Below are 21,958 nucleotides of genomic sequence, written 5' to 3' on the forward strand. Positions count from 1 at the left end.
CGTTTTGTTTTTATCTTTCATGTTAATCCAGTAACAGTGTCCGGTTACACAGCTTTTACATTTATAGACGCGTTAATCTTTACAAATTGCATTTAAAGCTGTGAATACCAATGGAGCGAATCGTGTGCTATTGAACATGAAAGTCGCTTTTGTAAAATAAAATCGATCAATATTATCAAGGTCTATTTACCTGTTATGGAGAAATATTGATACAAATTGACAAGATTATGTGGAAAACTAAGTTAAACAGTAAATCGGAAAATACGCTTAACATAATTAACCAATCCAATACACGTTAAAGGAAATATTAACTCAACAGTTTAAAGCGGTATGTTTTATAACATTAAATTATACTTGCCATGAAAGGGAGTGGTTTAAAATTTGACAATAATTCATTTAAATATAAAAAACCATGTGGATGATAATCATATCATACTTCTGACACATACACATTAAGTTCACAATCCCGATTACAAGAGTAAGCTTGTTTGCTATTAATGTGCATTATGCGTTATAATTCCAGTTATGTAACATACGGAATCCAATGTATATAACGCACTACATAAATTGCCGTCCTCCCTCAAAATTTAAAGAACAGTAATGTCATTTAAAAAACTTATCGAGCAAATCAACCGATATCTCGTGTACCAACTGTGCTAAAACAGATTAAATATAACTCAACTACCCGTTGTAATTTCTGATAACATGTTTATAATAGCCAGTGTATTGATACAGCGAATCATATGTGATATATTGTCAGGAATGTTTATCAAAGTCTCCATAATTGCTACAACATGATATACATTAAATATGCTTACTTAACTATGCTCAGATGACGCCGTCGCTTTAAGGTAGCGCACCTCTAATGATTTCCCGCGATTTATTTTACGATCATTGCCGATCTTCAATGATCGCTTATTTCCGAGAGATGCATTTTATTTTTTTCAAACTTCGAATTTTGATATATGTTTAACTTATTCATTTAGAATACATTATTTTCAATATAAATATTGACTTTGATCCAATTATCATCTGAAAAATACGATTTCGCGATTTCTTCAAAGATCGAGCGAGCCTTTATACCTGTTTACTTATGGATATCTAATTTAAGGTTGCATTAATGTGAAGTTGTCGTGGCCGAGTGGTTAAGGCGATGGCCTTGAAATATTTTGGGATCTTCCCGCGCAGGTTCGATTCCTGCCGATTTATACTTTTTGCGACGCGGTTTATTTCTTTTCTAACGTAATTTGATTTAATATAGCGCATAAGCTATGTTTATTGTTAAATATGTTGAAAATTGTATGAACATCCTTCAATTTTAAAATTAAAACAACGTTATGGCTAAATTGATTAATTTACTGCTGAAAATACGAATGATGCATGTTGCATTTTTATTTTTATTTCAAAAAGGGAACGGTTAATCTGTCTATTTTTTTGGTATTTTTGCTTTATATTGTGTTTCTATTAAAACTAAGTTTAAAATATAACTAAAATGATACTATTTTGAATTTTATTACACTTTGTTTTTAACCGACCCAATTTTTACTTGGCTGAAATCACTTACATTTCAAGGCGCTATTCCATAGATTAAAATTTATAAAAATTAAATGTCTGTAAAATAATACTTGTTTCATCTTGTTTAAACTTTAAACACCTTTACTGCATCTGTACACAAGAACTGCATGCCCATATTTGGAAATTTGAATGAATTATGGAACTTTTATATACCCCAGGGGTGAAAATAACCTGAACAAAAGCCGAGCGTGAGGGTGGTTTTGAAAAAATCGGTATTTTTTTTTTAAAAAGCATGGAAAGCCTACCAACAAATTTGCATGTAGTTCAGGGAAATGATGCTGATTAGGAAAATAATTAATTAAATTATATTTGGATATGTGCCCATTAGAGGTGCGCTATCTTAAACAAACGCCAACAAAGCTAACGGGCTTTCAAAATAGAAGCAGACTAGTTCATATGTTTTCATTTATGATCCGTCAATAAGCTTTGTACACAGGAGATATATGGAAATAAACTTTACAAATCAACGGATGAATTTTATCTCACGATTTGTACGAATAATTCGCATAGTTAAACCTGAAATAACAAATCTAACAAAACATGTTCATAAGATGCATGTTCTCGTGATTTCATGAATATAATTATAAAGTTACACTCAAAGTTTGAGTACGCGTATATATCTAAGGAAATTATTTACATCGCCAATTGGCTATATACGTTACCAAAATTGCACTTGCAGTTAACATTCCTCCATGTACGTTGTATTGAAAGCAAACCAAAAGAAAGTCTACTATTTGTATTACGGCGCCCGAGTAAATGTCTCGATGACAACGACCAAATGTGTTTAACATTCAAAGAAGCCATGCCCATGTTTTATCGCTAAATTAAAAAAATCGATATGTATTTCACGATATACTTAACGATATACTTAAGTGTACTTAAGCCATTGAAATACCGAATTCCAAGTGAAAATGACTTCTTAAACTCATTTATCTCTTTCAAGTAGTATAAGATTACTAAATCGTAGAGATAAAATCATAAACGTCAATTATTTGTTTTCTTCGTATGCTGTAGAGCGGGACTCTACTGTTCATAAAATAATCATATGGATATGCGATGAATCTCTGCCAAATAACCATGACATTCATAATAATTGTATTGTAAAAATACGAGAAAAACTTATTTTTAATTAAAGTTGGAACTGTGTCTTTCAAATTTACACATTATTTAGCATATCCACATTAGGGCACAGTTAGTGACTACTTACATTTTAAATAAAGTTACGCGGTATCGCTTTGGGAGTCTCTAGTTATTATATTTTTTTTAACTATGCCTAACCAACTACAATCTTTTACGCGAATATATAAAACATACGGGAATCATTTTATGTGCTCCTTAGTCGACGACGTTACCCGTATTACTAACGTTAATTCACGCACAAAAAACAGAACGCTAAAGCATTGCAGTTATTTGCTTTTGTGTAAGCCTTATAACTCTTTGAACATGTAAACGAAAGTATCTAAATTTGTTGATTTTCAATTTATAGTGTCATTTAAAAAAACTTATCAAAAGAACATGATAACATATCGATTGAAATTGAAGCAGTAGTTAGACATGGAAAGATTTTCATTAATAACCCATTGTGTACCTCGGCGTTTGCGTTTCATATTTTTAAAACAAAAACAAAATTTTAAATAAAAGATAAATTAAACCAAAAAGAAGGTTTTCTTTACAAAAAATATCAAACTAACCACTCTCCAAGTTTACAAACTTTCTCGGTATAACTTTGTAAAAACATGATCTAAGTTGGTAATGTATTGAGACATGCTTTAGCATCAATAATTTAGATAACCGACCAATATCTAAAGCCCTGACATTGCGGCTATAATATCCCCTCTTCATCTTTTAAACCCCGCGGTCAACGTGATGAAGTTGCAGTAAACATTGTATGTCAAAAATGCCTATGCTATGGTATTTATTTTTTAACGTTTATTCAGAATCATTAAAGAACATAACTTACCCAGTTCTATAAATCTGACATTTGATTTCACTTAATTATGAACCTTTAGAAATTTGTGTTAAATAACTTCCGTTAATTAAAATATCTCATAAAGGCAAGATGATGTTACAGTGAAACTTTCCTATATCACAATACATAATTATATTAAGCATCTATAAATTAGGCAACTGAACACGTTCCATAAGTCGGAAATGCAATATGACTCAATCATCCCTTCTCCGCTTAGCTTTACGGTTAAAACCCCAATGCGTTGCTTTGACCATTCAATGTACGTGATCCCAGTTGTAATCATTAAAGTTTATAGTTGGTATTCTGTTATTAAAGAAATGAGTATAAATAATTATTTTTCTTCTGGTAGAATTTCTAAAGTTTCACGGTTTGCTTGATTCATACATTTCTGTTACTGCTATTGTTTTATTCACTTTAGAAACACCATGTTGTTTTTTTCATTTACTGCATTCTTCACACATCGTCAAAAACCTATTGACTGTGCCCTCTGATATTATGTTTTTGGAACGACGAAACGAAAATAAACTATGCAAATCGAGTGATTCTTCAGTAAAGATATAAGTGCTTGATCATGCCTCTGTTCTTGGCTTTTCTTTCTGAAGATTTGTCGGATCTTCGGTGGGTCTGTAGACTTTTTATTTTCCGCACAATGTCTAGATAATGGTATTTTCATCGCCTTGCATTAACTTTTGCCGTTTCTATTGAATGAACTTTACGTTTCATTGACTATATCTCAATCGAGCAGATAAAAAACGCCAACATATTCATGTGACACTCATGGACCCTGTTTTAAACATCTTTATGCATAAATGCACTTTTAGCAATACTAATGGCATAAACAATAAATATCTTACTTTGTGGAGTCTGACAAAACACCTAGAAAATCATCGTGGTGCTGTATTTATTTTCACCATGCAATCTGAAAATAAAATAAGGCTCATTGTATGTTTTAAGGAATGTATTGTTTACATTATTGAGGTCTTCCATTATGATTAGTATTATTCTAATGCTAAGAAACAATTTACGCACAATCTGATTACAAACAGATAAATATTAAATAATTTTTACTGAACAGTTAATGTTGCATGACTACTGCTTGAAGATAATGCTAAAAGATGTAAAAAGAGCATTTAATTGATAACTGAATACATATAATTTACTTGTATTGATTACACTAATGTGGCTACTTTGCATAAATGTTCTTATTGTTAAATATATAAAGACATACATGCAAAGAGTCTAGATTTTAATTGTCTGGCATGGTTTTTGAACAAAGCGCTCTACAAGGCAGTCTTTGGAAACTATATTATGTGGATCATTAATTTGAAATGCCAGTTAGAATGGGTATAATACTATCCCAAGTATTGTGAAATCTTCTGTTAATATTACGAAAGTCTGTGGATATTTGATATGAACCAATTGACGTAAATGGATTCACAAGGGAGGGCACTGCAAGTTTTGAACTAGTTTATAGTTTGGTATATAAATTTCAAACTACATTTGAATACTTTTCTTCATTGAGCAAATGATAAATTATTGCATTTCAAAGCCGTCAATGCGCTAAAGGCCTCTTTTGTTCTCTATTAATACTCAACCATCTTATAATTAATACGTAACGTGTATTAAAAGGTTGTGCGTTCCACTTGACTCAGCGGGAGTACGAACGACTAGTGTTGTTGATGACCTGTATATATAGTTGTATGCATTTCCTCACATTTCCTTAATAATATTACTGTTTTGTTATGCGTTAAAACGAATTAATTAGTGTTCTAGGCTGTAGACATGCGATACTGCATACGTACATGTTATCATTATTTTGAGTGATCTTGCCTTTGTCCATTTATCATTTTAATGTGATCGCTGTAACATGTAACTTAGTATATGTCGAAAAAAATTATGTATATTAAGTCGCCAAAAGTGCAATGTATTGGCATATATACTACATGTATAAAAAATCAAGACAAGCTAAGTGTTGGCATTTACATTGATGTTGTTTTTATTTGAATTTCCTTTATACATGTATTCCAATGACAAAATAAATTCAACACATTGTTCGTTTTGCGGTTAAATGGTAACATGTATCCTTCGAGAAAGACGTTGGTTATTGTCATGGCTTGTTTGACTTGACGCAGCGGTTATCTACCCACGGCTACTAGTGATATCCACTGCCATCACAAGAAATTCCTTCCAGATGTGGAAGGCTATATTTAGGTTTTATATTATGAACAGTAGTATCATTTTAAACAATAGTAAATATGCGATAAGGCGAATGCTTTCTTCGAAATGCATTGATTTCGATTGTCAGTTTAAAAAAAAATAACATTGGATTGTTCATTTATGATGCTGATGATGTTAAACCCTAAATAACTTTTCGAGACATGTTGCAATGATTGAGCTGTCGTTCGCCATTTGAGCCAGGGGCACAAATATTGATATTTTGGCAAAAAACAAATCTTATTTGCCAAGATGCTAATATCAAAGTTTGTAACAGACGTCCAACATAAATATCCGGACTTGTTAGTTTGGTTTTCCGCTTGTTTCCTTACAAGCGTTAGCACTTTAAAGTAGGCGTAAACCAGTCTAAAACAGAATATGAAAACTTACATTAAGTTAATTGTTTTTGAAGAGAACATGCTAGCTTTGCCAATCAATAATGAGCTCATTTGAACCTGGTGTTAATTACAGGCTTGAATAGGTAAAGCTATTGGGTAATTAGGCGGGACAGACACACTTTTAATTAGGAACGAAATCGGGCCATTCTTGTGCGTTCACTGTAAAACTTGAATACACAGATAATATTGCCGTCTGTATTCGACATTTATTTCTGCTTAAAATAGTTGTTTTCCAAACAGCAAAAAGCGTGTGGAAATAAATTAGTTAATCAGCAGATGATCATTTCACAATTTTCTGACGAATATCGGACTAAACAATTATTAGTGTATCTAACATCTGCATTGAGTGCTATTAGATACCATATAGCTAAATTTTGTATTAAGATTTATGAAAATAGTAATATTAACCTATTTTGGTCACTAAAAAACACCTTAGAAGTTATTGATAAAATTGAAAATAAAAAATATAAGGTGTCACATGTAAGTTCTTATTATTTTTCGACACTATATACAACGCTTCCTCACGCTTTAATAAAATCCAAACTTGTTTCTTTGATTGAAAAAAACTTTTGCTAGAGACAAATGTTTGTATCTAGCTTTAAACACTAAAACAGCTTTTTTTACTAATCAGATATTAGATAATTACATCATTTGGACTGGTCTTGACTTTTGTGCAGCAATTACTTTTCTTTTGGATAACTTGTTTGTTGAATTTAATGGTAAAATATTTAAACAAATTATTGGCGTTCCTATGGGTACTAATTGTGCGCCACTTATAGCTGACCTTTTTTATATTGTTATGAAAGCGAATTTATGCTAGAATTATCTAAAACTAAGCAAGTAGATTTGATTAATTGTTTTAACCTTACTAGTAGGTACATTGATGACATACTTAATTTAGATAATCCATTATTTGAACACTATATTCACAAAATCTACCCAAAAGAACTAGTCTTAAATAGATCGTGTATATCCAATACAGACGCTGCGTATTTAGGCTTACATTTAACTATTAATAATAATTTGATCAAAACTAGTTTATACGACAAACGGGACGATTTTAACTTTGACATTGTGAATTTTCCGTTTCTAGATGGCAACATCCCTAAAGGACCTTCCTATGGTATTTACATTTCGCAGTTGGTACGTTATGCCAGAGCATGTTCGTGTATTAAAGATTTTAATGATCGTAATCTAATATTAACTAAAAAATTGCTAAAACAAGGCTTTTTGTATCATAACCTAAGAAATAAATTTGCTAGATTTTACTCTAAGTATGGTGATTTAATTTCAAAATATAATGTTTCTTTAAAATGGCATTTAAATAATGGAATCTCCCATCCATCATTTTACGGAGATGTTTTGAAGCGTGTCCGCAAATTAAAATATGTTAAACCAAATGTTCATATTAAACTTTTCAATTTACATAACTTGTTTTTATCAAAATGATACGATGCTTATGTACTTAAAAACACGTGTTTGATGGTTTTCGATTTACTATATCTTTTTTCCCTTAACATTTGGAATCATTAGTGATATTATAGGCATTTTTCACTGTTGAATAAAATTGTGTCATTGTGTCGTATGAACAAATCTGCATGAATACTACATAATAGGCATTTTTCACTGTTGAATAAAATTGTGTCATTGTGTCGTATGAACAAATCTGCATGTAAACTACATTTGGACTCAAATTGTACATCAAATCATTTCTGTTCATAGTTGTCAAAACACCTTTATACTGTTTGATTCCAATAATGTCGCTTTAATGAAATTACCATTTTTATTCATTTGCTTCTTAATATTAAATCACCTAAACTTGTTTTATTAGTAGCACAGCCCCATTAATATTTTTATTTAGTACTGCCCTTGGAATTTGTTCATGTCATTATGGATTTTTGTGACGTCATACGACCGACTTTCCCAGTTGTAATCTACATGCATAGGTCATTGGGTTTATAATGTTCCATTTTATTTATATTTTCTCTCTGATAGGCGTTTCTTGTTTGATATAATTATTTTTAATTTGTTTAGCGGTCACATAAACAACGAAGCTATGTAATATGGAATTTTTACACCCATTATTTCTGCTTCTTCCTGTATTTGCGCGATGATTATCTGAGATATTAACTCTATTATTCTATTTTCTCACATCTTTTCTATAAAGAAGGAATGTAGTTGACAATCGTTAATAGTTTTATTTGATCGTTCGTCAAAAAGTTGTAATTCTGTTACTCTTGTATCTTCAATGCAATTGAGTAATTAAATAGTAATTAAATTGAATGCGTTTTAATTCCCTTTTATTATTGTTTAATTTGAGTTACAATGCTATGACGTTAAATTTTATTTACAGTTAAATGTATTATAAATATTGCTGGGCCAAGTGTGAGATTGAGCGTTCTATAACCAGGTTTAAACCCCCAATGCTTTGCAATGACCGTTCCAAGGCGGTGACCCCAGCTTTATACATATTTTGTGTTTATGTTGGTTTGTATTGTGCTGTATTGTGCTGTTTTGTACTGTTTGGGCAATCGGTCACTTGCCTTAAATAAAGGACCAACTAATTGTTTTTAATGAAAATTCAATACTGCTCCAGCAGCTGGAGTTTCACTTCTTTATATTGATAAAAAAGTGATACTTAATTAATTAGGTATTTTGTAATACCCGAACCCAAATACAAACCATGAGCAACCTGACAACGGCGTTGTTCAACCAAGTGAATATGTGAAATACCGGCGAGGTTTAGATCTTAGATCGCGGTTTTATTGAAGTTAAAGTACAGTTTTGTTTAAGTCAAACATAGGTAGAGTAAATCATATAGTTAACTTTACCAAGGACACTAGCTTTAAAGTAGTTAAATTGGTTCTTTACATTTAAAACAAACATCGGGCAAACAGAGATCAAGCAAGCCACTAAAACAGTATTTCAAGAGTCATGGGCAGTTATTATTACTCGGCTGTGCTTTTACAGTGAAATAAAATTAATGTTCTGTCCCATTCGCATTAAGGTTTTTAATTAAAAACATAAACATAATTGGTTGCAGTATATTGATAAATGACTCGTTAACGAAACAAGCAATGTATAATGGTAAAAATTTAGAAATCAAGATAAGCTAAATGTGTGATGTTGTGAAGAAGTTTTATGAAGATAGCAATTGGCAGAAAGGTCAATGAAATGTGATTATAGGTTACATGCCATTTATCTATGTTGTTAAAAAAGTGTTCCGTGTGGAATGCCTGTAGTGATGTGTAACATTACCATGAATGATGTGCTTCCATGTATTGAATAAATTATGGTTTTACTTTGTCTTGTACCATTATCATGCTTTTATTATATTGACAACTGTTTGTTGAATTATTATAAGTTACTTTGTGAGCTGTGTTATTATAAAAAACAATACAAAACTGCAAAAAACAAACAAATTTTCTATGACCAGTTACCGCATGTCGACACATGCAAACTTTTTCGCTACAAATAACTTTATGTTTAGTGTGAACCCTGTATACTGGTCAACGTTAAAAATAAAATATTAATTGAAGTAGCAAACAATTAATCTACGGTGTCAGTTCTTTACTTGAAGTTAAACAAAATCATATTCACTAATGTTTATAAGCCTCCAATTAATTTCGAATATTTAACTAAATAGCGGCACACTTAAAACCGACCCATTATTATTATGATATAAAAATAACATACCTTCAGACAATCTACTCCCGCACGAAAACATTACGATTGATACGCGGCCAGCACCCACTTTTGAATGAAGTGCGCTCGATTGAATGTCGACTTATGTTGAAACCGTGTAATACGAGAACGCATGGCTTTTAAAACGTATATTTGAAAAATGCCTCCAATTTATACGACTGAATGGGTCTATTTTAACCTGCCGTTCACATTTGTAAAGTCTGTGTTCAAAACGAATCTTATACTCTCAGACAAATGGTTGATATTTGATAATCAGTTTAGCTTAACTGTAGCGTCACTAAGTGAAGCCTTTTTTAAGCAGGCATTTTCACCATATCGTAGTTTTTATTTCAATTGTTTATTTAATAACTGTTATGATTTGGATGATTAATTCATCATGATTATCATTTTCCGAGTTTCAAATGTGTAAAAACTGAAAATGATGATATGAATTATATGCCACAAATTAATGTATTTCAATATGGAATTTAAAAATCAACGCTTATTGACGAACTAATATCTTATTGTTTCGTCAAAAGAATTTTTCTCATAAACAAAATATAAAAACAACAACAGCAGCAACGTAAATGCACAATAACAGAAATACTATAAAACCCCAAACGAATACAATACATTTCATGATATAGTTCATTATGTTTGTTTGAACCGTGGTTTGAAGTAACACCATTAGGATTAGGTTTTCTTTCAATGATAGAGAAGACTACATTCGTTTAAACCATTCTTTGAAGTAACATCATCCGTATTAGGTTGTCATTCACTGTTTAATTATACTATATTTGTAGAACAAACTGTTAAAATAACACCATCCGGAATAAATTGAATTGTCAATCATATAGTAAACTATATTTGTTTAAACCATGGCTTGAAGTAGTATTATCAGATAAGGTTGTCATTCAATGATAGGATAGAGTATATGTGTTAAAACCATGGTTTGAAGCAATAGCGTCCAGATAAGGTTGTCATTCAATGATGGAGAAAACTATATTTGTTGAAGCCATGGTTTTAAGGAACAACCGTCGGACTGTGTTGTCATTCATTAATAGAATAGACTATATAAATTTTAACCAAGGTTTTAATAAAAAGCATCCATATAAGGTGGCCATTCAATTATAGAGTAGACTATATGTTTGATGTCACTACATCCGAATTTGGGTTTTTATAAAAATTGTAAGATGTCCGTGATTGTTGCTTGCAATATGCACATTGTGCAAATACGTGGTATTCTGTAACGATTAATAATGTATGTGATTTGCCAATGAGTTAAAATTCATAAAAGGCTAATACACTACTATTTTCATTCTGAAAGCATTTAAAGGTGTGTCTTCTTACAGGACATGTAACTAATTAAAAAATCAACATTTTGAATTTTTTATTTGATCTAAACAACAGTTCCAATCCTAATGTGTGACGGGGTAAAATACGTCCTGCTGTTGTAAAGTATCAAATGTCGAATTTTTACGTTATTTTCTTTAGTTATTTTAGTTGTTAATGTTAATCCAGTAACGTTAAACGTGGATATATTTGTGATTGTTTGCGTTGAAAGCTTTGAATACTAACGAAGCGAAACGTTGGCTATTCATCAAAACCGCACGCTTTTGTAACATAAATAAATAACATAATCGGTCATTATAATATAGAGGATATTTGTTGGATTGGGAGGAATATCGATTTTAATTCACGAGTGATCATAGAAAAATATATTTGAGCCATTAAAATCGATATTCCACCCAATCCAACAAATTTTCTTTTTATTTCATGCTCACAAATTAATATTTTTATACGTTTGCCAATCCGTTCAAACCAATTTCCCTTTGGGCGCCCAAAAATAACATTTACAATAAGCGTTGCAAATAGTTCACAAGAAAAAAACGTTAAACAATAACTTTTTTGTATTTACAATGCAACACATATCAAGTGAAAAGAAAAAAAACACCGATAACATCATTTAAAAAATAAATAAATCATATAATGACACAATTTGTTTATGTCATGTTGTCACATAAATATGCGGAGTCTATTTATAGCGTAAATAACATTAACAGTGTGTACATGTATGTTCAAGGGAAGTTACTCCGTATGTTGATATAAATATTCATCAAAGAGTTCTCGCTCTTGGTGGAAGAATGTGTGGGGGTAACAATGGGGTAAAAAAATAGTGCCGGTAAAACAGTGACAACTATCGATAATTCTCACTGATAATTTTCACTGTTTTAACAGCGAAATTATCAGTTTTAATTCACTGATATTTCTCTATAAACCACCATAAAGCCTAAAATAAAAAGGTGTATTTACCTTGTTATGGACAAATATCGATAAAGATTGGAAAAATTAGTTGAAAACCAAAGTTTTAAAATAAATCGGAAAGTACTCATACTAATGAGTTACCAATGTAATACAATACGTTAAAGATAATATTAACTGAACCGCGGCATGAATTCTACTTACCATAAACACGAATATACAAGTAAATGGTCACTATGCATGTATATATAATATACAAAGTAGACGATAATCATATCATACTTCCGGCACATGCACGTATTGCACACAATCAGGAGGACAAGAATAAACGTATAGTTTATTAATCCGCAGTATGCGTTGTGCACGTATTATATATCCCACAGGATTTATTTTCTATAGTACACTGAAAACAGTAATTTCCGTCTCTCTTGTGTACAGATAAAGATATAAATGTTATTTAAAAATCAATCAAATCAAATATAACTGATGTTGTTAAAACTGTGATAAAAATGAACAATTACAACACTACCTGTTGTCATTTCTTAGTACATTTCCACACTAGCAGGTAAATTTATAAAACAAACGATGGTATAATATTTTATTAGTGATGTATCTATTTCCAAATATCTACAATAGGATTTACATTTAATATGCTTACTTATAGAAGTCGAGAAATCGCCGTCGCTTTAAATAAAAGCAAACGATGCTCAAGGACAAGCCAAACCAGAAGCAGACTTGTTCATGTCATGTTAATTGTTTTGTCAATAAACTTTGTACAAAGGAGATAATATTGCAAAGTTAATGGATGTATTTCACCTCAAAATGGGATATGGGATATTATAATTCATATTATGTAATTTGAAGGAAATTATGGGCAACATATTCAAACATTGCATGCCTTCTTTTAGATTAAATATATAATTTTTCAAAAAAGCGATATCCATGTTTTATAACATAATGAAAAAAAACATATACATACATATACATACTTAACGATATACGTATATGTACTAGTGTAATAACGATACCGTTTTTCACGTGGAAATGCGTGAATAACTTCATTTTTACTTTTCGGAGTAGTATTAGATTACTAAAACGTAATATTAAGGTCATAAAGGTCAATATTATGTTTTCTGAATAGGCTGTATAGCATGACTTGACAGTTTAAAACGGTCAAATTAATATACGACGGCTCCGTGCCAACTGAAAATATAATAAATCAATAACATACAAATGGAAATTGATTTCCTTTTGAAGGCGGATCGTTCTCTTTCAAATTAATATCATTAAAACATATGCACTGAAAAGACAGTTTGTTACTGCTTACGTTTTTCGATAAAGCATCACGGTACTATTTACTTGTTATGATATCGGTAAACTTGGCTTAATAAATAATAACAAACTTTAACGCTAATATTTAAAACAAAATTCGGCGGGGGTGCGTTTTTTGTTATTCTTAATCGATGACGTTACATAACGTATTGACGCTTATAAAAAATAAAGCGCAAAATAAATAGTATTTGTACGCTTTTGGGTAAAGCCTTGTATGTCTGTTGAATTGTAAACGTCAGTGCGTTATTATTCATGATATCTATCTATCTATCTATCTATCTATCTATCTATCTATCTATCTATCTATCTATCTATCTATCTATCTATCTATCTATCTATCTATCTATCTATCTATCTATCTATCTATCTATCTATCTATCTATCTATCTATCTATCTATCTATCTATCTATCTATCTATCTATCTATCTATCTATCTATCTATCTATCTATCTATCTATCTATCTATCTATCTATCTATCTATCTATCTATCTATCTATCTATCTATCTATCTATCTATCTATCTATCTATCTATCTATCTATCTATCTATCTATCTATCTATCTATCTATCTATCTATCTATCTATCTATCTATCTATCTATCTATCTATCTATCTATCTATCTATCTATCTATCTATCTATCTATCTATCTATCTATCTATCTATCTATCTATCTATCTATCTATCTATCTATCTATCTATCTATCTATCTATCTATCTATCTATCTATCTATCTATCTATCTATCTATCTATCTATCTATCTATCTATCTATCTATCTATCTATCTATCTATCTATCTATCTATCTATCTATCTATCTATCTATCTATCTATCTATCTATCTATCTATCTATCTATCTATCTATCTATCTATCTATCTATCTATCTATCTATCTATCTATCTATCTATCTATCTATCTATCTATCTATCTATCTATCTATCTATCTATCTCTATCTATCTATCTATCTATCTATCTATCTATCTATCTATCTATCTATCTATCTATCTATCTATCTATCTATCTATCTATCTATCTATCTATCTATCTATATATCTATCGATCTATCTATCTATCTATCTATCTATCTATCTATCTATCTATCTATCTATCTATCTATCTATCTATCTATCTATCTATCTATCTATCTATCTATCTATCTATCTATCTATCTATCTATCTATCTATCTATCTATCTATCTATCTATCTATCTATCTATCTATCTATCTATCTAATCTATCTATCTATCTATCTATCTATCTATCTATCTATCTATCTATATATCTATCTATCTATCTAGATCTATCTATAGATCTATCTATCTATCTATTATCTATATATCTATCTATATATATATATATATATATATAATATAGATATATACCGTTATGATATTGGTTAAGACAGATTATAAATATTCGTCTATACAATTCGTCTGGTTAAAGATCATATTACGCAACTCCTCGGTTAAGCATTGACGCGGCAGTTTATATGTGTTATTGTCCAACCAGTTATCATATGCACACTTGTGCAACCATTGCACAAATACGCCATTTCACAGGCATTTTACATATGCGTCATTGCGCAATTTTCACTCTAGTATGTATTGCACAGTATTTCTTTTAAAGTGTCGTTAACAATATCTTGTCATAATACCGTGTAAATATGCATATGTAATTCAATGGCAATTGATTGATTTTTACAATCAGAAGCAGCCCACTGTTTTTTATAAAAAAATCTCTTATTCTTTGTATAAAAAATAATGTCATTATTTGTTTTGTATAGTATTTCTGAATTAATAGATAGATACTAATTCCAAGACGATTACCTGCTTAAGAAACATTACACGCAGTTTACATATATCAATATGTTTTCAACATTTACCGTTGATATTACGTTTTAATAGCAATACATTTCTGATAAAATACGGTAAGAATATATGTTGATAATAAGATGACATGATCTTAACAAAATACAAAAGAACCAAGTCAGTTACGTGTCATGTAGAATCTCATGATATATTATTACACTATACGTGCAATAGTATTACAACTAGTATGAATATTCTACGCAAATGAAGAAAAGTCAGACAAATGCTGGTTCGATGCCTTATTTTACTTCATATTTGAGTCGCATACAGACGTTAACAGCAGTTTAAAAAATAATTATATATATTTGAGACGTAATTCGTAAGAAATATGCGACTGTAACTAATTCCATTAATAATACAACATATCAACACACGAAATACAATTACTATACGACTATCAGTACTTTAAATATAGATTATCTATTTGTTGATATTCTAGACTTATTGCGTACGTCTACGCTCATTGATGCTAAAGTTACCGCGCGCTTACTTAAGAAGGGTTTACACAGAAATGATCTGGGTCAGAAGAATGTTTAACACGTACAAAACGATATGATACAATATCATATAAAATAAACGATTGATCATAATAATTAATACAAGTTCGGTTATTTACTTAACGAAATGCAAACGTACATCACTAAATAGTTTATTTATATTTTTATTTTTGTTACACAATACAATTTAATAATATACGTGAGCTCATAGTGAATAGCACGTAATCATTTAAGTGAGACCCTCTTTTAGCATTGTCACTGCCTTTCGCACAGTGAACATTAATTACGTAAGTAGTAATTTTATTCTACGACTGCACATGATATTGTCTTTTGTGACTAAAATTATGTAACAAACGTGTATAATTGTATTCAGTCAAAGAGTGTAGTATTATGGACAAACATAATAAATGTTATATCAATAAAATAAAAAAATGTGAACGCTTGTCCGACTCAAACATTTGAAAAAATATGCATTCAAGAAACCGACATTTTCCAAACTTTTGAAACACAAACTAAGGGACTACAAGGTAACGGAATTGACACACATATGTCTAACGAATGATATCGGGTCATTTATGCGCAGTTATTGTTTAACTTGAATACACAGTTAATATTTCAATCTGCCAACACAATACAGACCGCTTACAAATGTAGAATTAGAAAATAAAAATATGTAAAAATCGTTGGCAATAAATTAATTATTTCAAAGTTGATCATTTCACACCTCAAGTAAATATCGATCTTAATGAAACAGTGATAATAAATAATACTAATTAATACGGTTTTTTACGTACAAACTATACGCAAACAAAGATCATGTTAACAAATTCGCGCTTTAATTATTTAGTTAAAAGGTTTCGTATTGCCATCGCTGTTAAGTAATTGATCTAGTTTACTATGACGAATGCAGTTACATTCATGACTTTATAGTGTCTTGACTGGTTTTTGTGCTTAAGGCGTCTTTTAACCAAACAAACATAAAACTAAAATCATAAAACACTAGAGCATGTTAATATTCATGGAAAATCAATTGGCTACGCTTTGACAATTGAACGCAATACATGATGACGAAACAAGTCGAATGGTAAATGTTTTGAAATGAAACAGCCAACTTTATGATGTTTTGATGTTTTGCTAAGTTTAAAGACGGAATGTCCGTAATTTAGAAGTGAATGCCATTGTCGTACAATTGATATATGTTGTCAAAATGTGTTTCAAGTGAAATGCTTTTAGCAATGGGGATTATTACTAAAATAAGGGTGCGCCCATGTATTTAATAAATTATTTTGTGTACTTTGACATGCACCATGGTAATTATGTGTTATATTTGTAAATGTTGGTTACACTATGATATGTGATAATATGTGCGTTGTTTTCATTAAATGAAATAAAACAATGAAATTATAAATATTATTCTAGAATACCAACTGACACACGAAAACTATTTTGCATAAAAAATGTTGTCCCAGTGTACACTCTCTACACAAGGTATCGATAACCATACATAATTCATTGAAAATAGCTTTTTATACATAAATGTGTTTGGCTTAGGAAGTTAATATCCATAACCATACTACACAGATTATAGATCACAGTGTGCTATACTGCAAATGATAAGACTACTTACATAAATAGAATCCGATTAAACACATGTTTCATATTATAACAATTAATAAATTAGGTAACATACCCGCGCAGTATCTACTCCTTTATGAATACATATCGATCCAAACCGGGCTGTCAACATCGATTGAATGCAATTCGCAACCGGCGATAGTCGAGTTATACAGGTAATGTAATTGGATAGCGAATGGCTTTTGTTCTCAATATTTGAAATGTGCTTTTACATAATACAACTCATTGCGTCGGTTGAAATTGTCCGTACAATTTTGCAAAGCAATTGTTCTTAACAAAGCCAATTCTTTGGAGCCGTTCTCTGGTATGCGGTAAACATAAGTTTAACTGAAGAGTAAATAGCTGTAGCCGTACTAAGTAGGCGTTTTACCATATCGCACCTTGCATAGCTAGGTTGTATGGAGTGTGATTACTTGATATTAATTGATAGCATGATATTCATGCTCCTATAGTTCCAAGTATATTTCTTTATAAAAAACGGTATAGTTAATTATATGCAACAAAAAAAGTATTTCAATATTACTTGTACACCTCAAGAACGACTATTGAATTGTAACTATCCATATACGAAATACCAATCTACAGCTACAACAACAGCATTTTCATGACACAATTACATAATAAATACAGTTCTCCAAACATGTTAAAAAACACTTAAACTGATATAGTAGACTGAATTTTTTTAAACAATGGTTAGAAGTAAAAACATTCGGATAATGTGTTTTACTGCAATAATCGCACTATGAACCTGTCCGTCAATGTCGCTTGCATTATGTGCAATTTTCGATTGCATCTTATTCTGTAACGTGTACAATTATCCAGTGTGTATCCATCAACATTATTTGTTGTGTTGTGCATTTCCAATGCGTCCTTGTCCCGCTACATAGAGCGAACATATACAGACGCGAACATTTGTACGAATTCCAGTTGAAGATTTGTATACGAATGTGGCGAATCTTGTGCTATTCGACATGGCCGCAGATTGTGTTACATGAATATCGGTCATTATTATCAAGTTGGTTAACCAGTTTTGCGGGTTTTATATTTTTCAAACATACCGACACTTATTGACAGTATTAAGTGGACAACAAAAGTTTGCGATTAAATTGGAGAGTATTTCTATTCACAATTAACCAACGCTATACATAACGTTAAAGAAATCGTTAAATTAAACTTTATTGTTGTATGCGTTCTAATAATGAATTGTAATTGCCATAAATATGACAAGATATTTAAATGGACACAATTAATATAAATATAATATACTATGTATACGATATTTCTGTCATAAGATGTGTAGTAAATTTGTTAGCTTAGATGCCTCCGAAACACCCCCCCCACACATATTTGTATTCTAAATGCACTTAAGACACAGTGTTGTTGTTTGTTAAAGCAATTGTATTATGTGAATAATTTATTACTTTGTTTGAAACATTGTTCGTGAATATTTACAAATTCTATCATCATATCTGTTAATTATAAGATAACATGATCTTAACGCAATAGTTATTTTTTTAAACGCTAAAACTGTATATTACACGTGAGCTCACCATGCCAAGCACGGTATCATTTACTTTATACCCGCTTTCAGCAGCTTCACTAAAATACATTAATCAGTGATGTTCTCCAACGAAAGCATTGGCATTTGTATTTGGAAATAAAATTAAGAAACATTTTCCATACCTGTTTTTAATTCAAGAGTGTAGTTCATAGACAATAATTATAACATTCATACTATTTTAAAACAGTGTGTGCGCTTGTCAGAATTGAACATTTGAACAAAGGATACATTAAAGAAAGCTAAATTTGTGTCCACAATGATTATCATGCGTGAATGTATTGTAGTCAATATTCGAATATAACTCACGTGAATTGATAAAACAACAATCGAAAAAAGCGTCGTTTGAACGAAAGTGAGTCTGACCAAACAAAAAAAATACTATCACAACACACAAGAGATGTTCATGAGTCATGGAAAGTTGATAATGAAACAAAGAACGAAACTTGTATCGAGTTCGAAATACTGTTTTTTTTTGTTTCCAAAAGTGATAAAACTTTATTTGTTGAATTATATGGCACAAAATCAAGGTTTTCAAGATAGTATGTACACAACAACGTTAATTGATTGACACATAGCATACTGTTGCTTTAAAGGGCATACTCATTTAATAAATATACAACTACACCAACTACAACTACAACAATCACCAACCAATTCGGATGTATTCACATTATGTATACATTTTGAATAGCCTTAACATTTTGCCATGTTCAAACATTTTATTGTGTGCCTTCGAACGAGGTATATAACTAATTAAACAATTAAGAAATGTGAGGTTATCACAATTAACGGTTTCCTGACCTTTCAATATAGCTCTTATGTTAATGTGTACATTGTTAAAGTATTTCCTTATGTAGAAAGGTCGAACAATTATAGTATTGTGCATGACTTATGCTAATTATTTTACATCGAACTGTGGCGTTGTTTAAGTTGATTTCAAATTTCATGTTAATCAAGTGACATTATCACGTTACATAGATAAACAAATAAACACAGATTAGGGAGTGTTTAAGAAATACATTTAAACCTGTGACTGCTCATGCGATGAAGCATGTGCTATTCAACAAGACAGTCGCTTTGTAACATAAATACCAGCCATTTTATCAAGGTGTGTTGATCTGTTATGTGAAACATGTTGAATCAGATTGACGAAATAACATGGAAAACTTAGTTTTAAAAATAAATCTGAAAGGACACGTAACCATGATGAACCAATGAAATTACCTTAAGGAAGATATTAACGGGGCACTTTAAAGCGGTATGCGTAACTACATTGAAGTATAATTGCCATTAACATACATACACATTTACATCGACAATCGTATTATCGTTAGGTTGTGTTCCTGTAAGAGAAACTCGGGGTCCATTAGGGAGTTGGCCTTAATGCTAATCTAGCATTTTATAAGTGTGTAGATATACACATCACAATAAGCAGTACACGTGATGCCCAAGTTTGCAGTTTGCAACAATCTAACAAGCGTTACCTTCAAGACAGGGGTAAATATCATGACATGGCCGTTTTGTTCAGATTGCCTAAAGTAGGGCACCTGTAACTAGTTTACTAGGAATAAACGTATCAAACAGCAAGATAAGCATTATTATAAATTTACCTACAATGACCTTTTTTCTGACCAGTAATGTGGCATCATACCATTACAATAACATTTCCTCTTCAATTAATGACTTATTAAACGTGTTTGAAATATCATTGAAGATGAACGACCTGAACATATGCGCAGGTCGACTCTTAAAGGACACAACACATTTATGTTCATACATTTAAATCATACGACGCTGATAATTTGAGCAGAAACAAGCATTGCATAAAACTGATATATTTGTAATCAATGTTGAATATTTTGCTCAATATAGTTTACTCTATCAACCAGTAATTATATCAAATGTTATTTAAAATTACGATCACTAAGGTCTGTGATATAACGCGCAAATAAATAATTATTCAAAAGATAATACCTTTAAGATATAATAGCGGAATGACATCAAATTATGCGCACATAATTGTATATATAATTGCTGCAAATTGTGTAATTTGTGATAATAAGTATCGGAACTCTCGCCTGGAAAACGAAGAATGTGACAGAAGAAAAGAAGTTCATTTAGAAGGCTGAAAAATAGCGTCGTAGAAATTTGTATCACACACCTTGACAAACGCAAAAACATCCCCCTTCGAATAGTATAACTCAACATACTTCTGTCAATATACATGGAATAACGTGTACTGAAAGCAACTTCTCTCCACAATATGTCGCAACAAATAACAGCTCTTTATCTTGTCACTCATGAAACCCGGGCCTTGGAATTCAAAACGAGCCATTGGTTAACATTCAAGTTAATTTATAAACCGTCGTACATTTATTACTGTCCAAACCCATATCAAAATTATATAGATATATGTTAGCTTTTATAGCAGAGTAAATCTCAGTACACTATGACACGTTTCGCCACAGAGGTACGATTTTAACAACTCATTCCACAAGTTTAAACTTACAAAGTTCGTATCTGAACTGTGATTAGCAACCGGTACAAAAGATCTATTGGACAATGATCACAAATGAAACATTGTTTAATTTACAACTTTTGAGAGCCATGTCTTAAGGATTACATCTGCATTGAGTGTTATTAGATATCATAAAGCTAAATATTGTAATAAAGTTTATGAAAATAGTAATATTAACATATTTTGGTAAATACAAAACTCCTGAGAAGTAAATGATAAAATTGAAAATAAAAAATAAAAGGTGTCACATGTAAGCACTTTTGATTTTTCTACACTATATACAACGCTTCCTCACGCTTCCAAACTTGTTTCTTTGATTGAAAAAACTTTCGCTAGAGAGAAGTGTTCATATCTAGCTTTAAACACTAAAACAGCTTTTTTTTACTAATCAGATATTAGATAATTACATCATTTGGCCTTGTCTTGACTTTTGTGCAGCAC

General features: G+C 30.8%; 2 protein-coding genes and 1 long non-coding RNA gene across 9 annotated transcripts in view; 2 read left to right on the forward strand and 1 right to left on the reverse strand.

Annotated features, from left to right (window-relative positions):
• LOC127843709 (endonuclease/exonuclease/phosphatase family domain-containing protein 1-like) overlaps positions 1-21,958 on the forward strand; it is a 560,124-nt gene that overhangs the window by 123,553 nt on the left and 414,613 nt on the right. The gene's annotated exons all lie outside the window — the stretch shown is intronic.
• LOC127843721 (uncharacterized) overlaps positions 1-21,958 on the forward strand; it is a 238,962-nt gene that overhangs the window by 90,702 nt on the left and 126,302 nt on the right. The gene's annotated exons all lie outside the window — the stretch shown is intronic.
• Positions 1-21,958, reverse strand: part of LOC127843705 (uncharacterized) — a 253,090-nt gene that overhangs the window by 83,753 nt on the left and 147,379 nt on the right. Inside the window, exons 1-2 of one of the 7 annotated variants that reach the window (XM_052373437.1) lie at positions 17,494-17,527; positions 4,399-4,463 (exon numbers count right to left, since the gene is read on the reverse strand). The exons of 5 other annotated variants lie outside the window; for them this stretch is intronic. The gene's annotated coding sequence lies outside the window, so the exon portion shown is untranslated. Of the gene's footprint in view, positions 1-4,398; positions 4,464-17,493; positions 17,528-21,958 lie in introns of those variants that run through there. One more of the 7 variants, XM_052373436.1, reaches the window with a different exon arrangement.

This window comes from Dreissena polymorpha, chromosome 9 (genome assembly GCF_020536995.1).
Source record: "Dreissena polymorpha isolate Duluth1 chromosome 9, UMN_Dpol_1.0, whole genome shotgun sequence".
Taxonomy (NCBI): domain Eukaryota; kingdom Metazoa; phylum Mollusca; class Bivalvia; order Myida; family Dreissenidae; genus Dreissena; species Dreissena polymorpha.